Genomic DNA, 6224 nt, shown 5'->3' on the forward strand with positions numbered 1-6224 from the left:
CTTCACACTGGGCGCCCTGATAAAACCCAGGCATTCCTGGTAGGTAAGAAATAAGCTATTGGATAGAAATTGTGGTTTTGGTTTCATTCCTTCACTAACTATGGACTTTGGGCAAGAATACTTTGCAGAAAAACCTCCTATAAATTAAGAAACATCTCCTTTGGGTGATTATTTTTCTTAATAATAAGAAATAATTATTAATTGTCTGACACAGCTCACCCTAAGCTGCTTCCAGAAACAGTTTATTCTTCCTGTGACTTTCATGGAGCAATACTATGCTGAGTTTCCTCTGACTTCTCTGATTCATCTCAATTTTTGTTGTTGCTGCTGTCTACCCTTCCTCTTAGTGGTCTTATTGACTCTGTCCTGTAACAACTTCTTCCTCACTTCTCACCTTACCCATACTTCCCACTGTTACACATGGTGAAAGGAAGCACAGAACAAGTTTATTGAATACCTACTATATGCTAGAAACTATGAGCACTTTATTCATAGCATTGTAATTCTATCAGCAAACCAAACAATACCATTGTTATTCCTATCCTATGTTTAACATAAAGGTTGATGCGATTTATCCAGTGCAGGGCAGGTACCAGTTTTGGATTTTAGTTGGAGAATGGTCTGACTCCACAGTTTTGGAGCTTATTATTAACCCCACCCTACCCACCCACCCCCAAAAAAGAAAAATAACCCGCCAGGTGCCACGTACATAACTCAATTCCTTACTGGATAGTTCTGTTTGCTTATCTTGCAAACATTTCAAACAGAAGACCCCCCAGAGTGAACTCATGGTTTCACCAACTATTTATTGAACATTTATTAGGTCTCAGGCCCTGCTAATGATGTAACCTAATGGGAAAATCTCTTACATCATGAAATTTGCAGTCAATTTGAGGAGACAAACAGTAAAACAAACAGCATCAATTTGTGATTTATGCTACAAAGTAAAATAAAACAGGGTAAGTAGACAGAAAGATGGAGAGGGCTACATGGCAGGTAGAAAAATGGCCCCACAAAGATATTAATTGCTAATCCCTGGAAGCTGTGAATATGTTGTATTGCATGGAAAGGGGATTTTGCAGATGTGATTAAGGTTAAGGACCCTGAGATGCAGAGATTGTTCAGGATAATGTAGCTGAACCCCATATGATGGCCTGGGCTCTTAAATGCAGAAAATAAAAAATATGTGACACATACAATTGAAAAAGAGGCACAAAAGATATAAGGGAAACTCAACCACCACGACCATCTTAGAATATAGAGGAAGGGGCCAGATGCCAAAAATGTGGCATCTCATAGAAGCTAGCAGTGGTCCTCAACTTACACATTGAGAAAATGGGATTGTCTTAGATCATAAGGAACTTTCTTCCAATGACACAAATAAGTAGGAAGAAGATTTTCCCATACAGCCTCCAGGAAGCAGCATACCTTGGTGTTGGCCTAGCAAGGACCTATCATAAACCTCTACCCGTAGAAACTAATACATTTCTGTTGCTATAAGCCAATGAATTCTGATAACTTGTTCCAGCAGCAACAGAAAACGAATGTAGGCTATTTTAAGTTTGGTAGCGAGGCAAAACCATTCTCAGCAGAGACATGGAAATGCAGCTGATGGAAGAGCTCCCCAGGCCAAAGAATGACCTCAAAAAGAGAGGAAATTGGTGTGTACAAGAAACATCAATGAGGTCAATATGGCTGGAGGGAGGGAAGGGAAAGTCATGGGAGCTGGGATGGACCCAGCACACCCGGAGAGACTCAAGACAGGCAACACTGGAAAACATTTCAGCAAATGAATCCCCACAAAACTCACCTTGAAACTTTGTTGTTGGGTATTCAGAAGTAGAACTAGTTGGAACCTTTAAGCAATGGTTGGTTCTTTCGGGATCTGCTGTCTTGAATGGATTCATGGATTTATGGGTTATTGAGGGATTGGCTTTGTTATCAGAGTGACCTCTCTCTCTGACACACTTGTTCTGCCTTTCCTTGTGATACTTTAGGCCACACTGCAGAGAGCCCCATCAGCAGAAAGACCCTTGCAAGATGGGGCCCCTTGGTCATGAACTTCTCAGCCTCCGGAACTGTAAGGAATACATTTATTTTCTTTATAAAATCTACTAGAATTTTTGCTAGGACAACATAAAGCTGACCAAGACAGCCAAGTAGGGTCACGACCCAATGTACATTCTGAAAAAGTTCCTTGTGGGTATTGTAAAGAGAGTGAAGTGAATGGGCCAAAAGGGGTACATTTTATTTACATTTTTTCCTTATTGTTTTCCAACAATTCAAACAAGAGCAGACAACTTGGACTAGAGTAGAAGAGGTGAAGTAATGAGAAGTGATCACATGTAGGATATGTTTGAAATTTACAGTCCACTGTATTTCCAATGTCTTGGAATTGGGGTGGGAGAGGAGAAGCCATATGAGCAACTAAGCACACAGTGGTGCCAGTTAGGGAACTGAGTAAAGGGGTAGTAGAAGAAGGTCGGCGGGGGGCTCATGAGTCTGACTTGGGGCATGTTAAGTTTTGGATGCCAATTAGTCATCCAACTCATGTTGGTTACATGAGTCTGAATTCAGGGACAGTTTGGAGGCCTCTGGTAGGCAGAATAGCTACCTCCCAAAGATGTCTACATCCTAATCTCTAGAATCCATGAATATGTTATTTTTACAGGGCAAGGGGAAATTAAGGAAGCAGATGGAACGGAAATTGCAGAATAGACGATATAAAGAGGATTACCTGAATGAGCACAGTGGGATCATAAAGGACCTTGAATGGGGAGGAGGAAGGCAGAGGACTCAAGACCAGAGTGAGGGCAGTGTGAGAAAAATTTGACAGGTCGATACTGGCCTTGAAGATGGTGGAAACTGTTTTTTAAGTTGGTGATGAAGCCACAAATCTACAAACTAGAAAATATAAGAAAATAAGATTCCTCCTGTTAGCCTCCAGAAAAGAACACAGTCCTGTCAACACCTTGAATTTAGCTCAGTGAGACTCACTTCAGACCTCTCTAACATAATTTGTTATTTTAAGCACCTGCATTTGAGGCAATTTGTTACAGCAGCAATAGGAAACTAAAACAAGGCACTGAATCTTGTTTTTTCTTCAGTGCACTCTATCTTGGTAAATCGCATAAACTTCACCTACTTACGCAAGGCAGAAATACGTGCATCCAGTGGAATATTACTAGGCCATAAAGAATGACTTTATGACATTTGCAAGTAAGTGGAAGGATCCTGAGACTATCGTGCTAAGTGAAATAAGACAGTTCCCAAAAGCCAAAGGTTGAATGTTTTCACTGATATATGAAAGCTAACCCACAATAAAGCAGGGAGGGCATGAAGAGTAGATATTCAGTAGATTAGACAAAGGGGAATGAAGGGAAGTGAGGGGATATAGGGAAATAAAAGAAAGTGGAATGATCCAAAATAATTTTCCTATGCACATATATGAATACATCATCATGAATCCCACTATTATGTAGAGCCATAAGAATGAGATCCTAATTAGAATATTAGATCCTAATTAGAGATATTTCATGCTTGCATAATTACATCAAAATGACTTCTACTGTCATGTGTAACTAAAAAGAATGAATAAAATAAAAACAGTGTAATGGTCAATCTGAATTGTCAACTTGATTGGATTAAGAGATGCAAATGATTAAGAGGCTTATAGGTGTATCAATGTGGGTGTGTCTAGGAATGATTGGCATGTGGGATAGCTAACTGAATTGGAGACTCTCCCTAAGCGTGGGCAGCACTGTCCAATAGGATTATGGCTTGGATGGAATAAAGGTTTGGAATAACAAGAAAGCAGCAACAGATGCAAGCTAGATTCTTCTCCAATAGGTTCTTAATTGCTGCTCTGATCATCTGAGAATATCGAACTCTCTCGCTTCTTCACTCTTCCAAAGAAGACTCTGTCAGTGATTCTCCAGGGAGTTTCCAGAAGCCTTTATTCTCATAAAGGCTGATCCCTCTTGTTCTGGGGCTTCAGCCTCTTGGACTGTGCAGCTAATAGTTCTTCCAGCTCTCCAGCTTGCAGACAGCCACTGTGGACTCTCCAGCTTCTGATCCTGTAAGCCAAGCTAATAAGTCCCCTTTTTATAATTATACTTCCTGTTGATTCTGTTCCTCTAGAGAACTCTAATACAGAAAAAGAAAAAAAAATGTAGAAGATAATTTTAAAATGCAATTTAAATAAAAAAATAATTATTTCCCACTTTAGTTACACCATGCCTGACTGAATTGTCAAAAAGTGAAAGTACAAAGTACAGCTAGGAGAGGTAGTACACACCAGTAATCCCAGTGAAGTGAGGGGGCTGAGGCAGGAAGATTTCAAGTTCAAAGCCAGCCTCAGCAACTTAGCAAGGCCCTAAGCAACTCTGTGAGACCCTGTCTCTAAATAAAATATAAAAAAGGGCTGGAGATGTGGCTCAGTGATTATGCACTCCTGGGTTCAATCCCTGATACAAAATATATATGTATTATTTTATTTATAAATTTACATATATAAACAAAGTACATCTACTGAGAGGACAATAATAGGAAAGAATTAAGGATGAATTCAATATAAGAATGTGCTTTTCTTAAAAACATATATATATATGGGCATCCTTGATTACTTCCTCTCCTCATGCTCCCAATGAAGTCAACATCGAGTCCTCTAGATTCTATTTACTAAGTGATTATTCACGGTTACCCACAGTGCCACTTCTCTGATTCAGATCATGGTGGTCATCATCGGCCCTCTTTCAGAGGAAGGAGGGGAACAGTACACACCACTATCCATTCTCTGTTTAATAGCCAGAATAAGTCTTCTAAATTGAATATTGTGGGTAATTATTCCTTCCTTCTTGGGAGTCTTCAATGGCTTGCCATTTCACTCAGAATAAAGTCCAGACTGCTTTCTGTAATTTAGAAGATCCTCCCAGGTTTACCAGCCTTTAGCTATATTTCCCACCCCTCTGTCCTACCGATAAACTTTCAGATTCTGTACAATATAGGGAAAGCTCCTTACCTTGAAAGGTGCTGGCACCAGCCTTCCTTTTCCCCAGTCCCTTCAAAGGAAAAACTCCAAACCCATTGTTCAGCACCCCTCCTCTGTCTACAGTCAGGTCCCAACTTACTCCCTTCATGTTGTTCCTAATATCCTAAATTGTTAGCACCCTCGTATCAAGACCTTGAAGTTTTGCATTTTAGTGTGTGTGTATAGGTTGAGGGAACTCAAAGAAGCCAAAATTATATAAAATATAAAATTTAATATATACATCATATGAATTTATAAATAAATTATATAAAATATATAAAATTCTCTAAAACATCACAGCTGTCCCCCCACTTGAAATTTCACTTTGTGTAGTTTTAGATATCCAAGGTCAATCATGGTCCAAAAATATTAAATGAAAAATTTAAGAAATAAACAATTCTTAAGTTCTAAATAATTTAATCACAGTATATTGTAATACTTAATCCTCCTCCTCCTCCTCCTCCTCCTCCTCCTCCTCCTCCTCTTCCTCCTCTCCCTCTTCCTCCTCCTGGTGGTGTTGGTGGGGGAGGGTTGGTACAGGGGATTGAACTCAGGGGCATTCAACCACTGAGCCACATCCCCAGCCCTATTTAGTATTTTATTTTCAGACAGGGTCTCACTGAGTTGCTTAGCACCTCGCTTTTGCTGAGGGCTGGCTTTGAACTCTTGCCTCAGCCTCCGAAGCTGCTGGGATTACAGGAATGGGCCACCGCACCCAGCATACTTATTCTATTAGTTATTGTTACCAATCTCTTACTACGACTAACAAATTATATTTTATCTTACGCATTAAGGTATAGAAAATAGTTCAGTATATTGGGTCAGATCAAGGCATCTGGGTGTCTTAGAATTATCCACTTACAATAATAGGGAACTACTATAGTAAATATTAGAGACAGAAAGGAGAGTGAGTGCTTATCGTGCTCATTTTTACTTTGGTCCCGGGACCAAAAGGAATCAGACAGGTCGATACCGTGTCACTGCGAAGCGTGAAGAACAGAAATTTTGTTCCAATTGAAGGTTGCCAATACATGCTGCAGGCACTTAACAAGTACTTTAGCCATTTTGCGCCCACCTCCTAGCTGTAAAATGACAATAATACTACAAACCTCATCGGTTTGTCATGAGAAAATGCTGAGCAAGGAACCCAACATTAACTGAAAGACCGCTCTCAATTCCAACAAAGGCCTGACTC

The sequence above is a fragment of the Marmota monax genome, unplaced genomic scaffold (genome assembly GCF_021218885.2).
Source record: "Marmota monax isolate L192 unplaced genomic scaffold, Marmota_monax_Labrador192_F-V1.1 WCK01_AAM20220418_F8-fsc00003, whole genome shotgun sequence".
NCBI lineage: Eukaryota > Metazoa > Chordata > Mammalia > Rodentia > Sciuridae > Marmota > Marmota monax.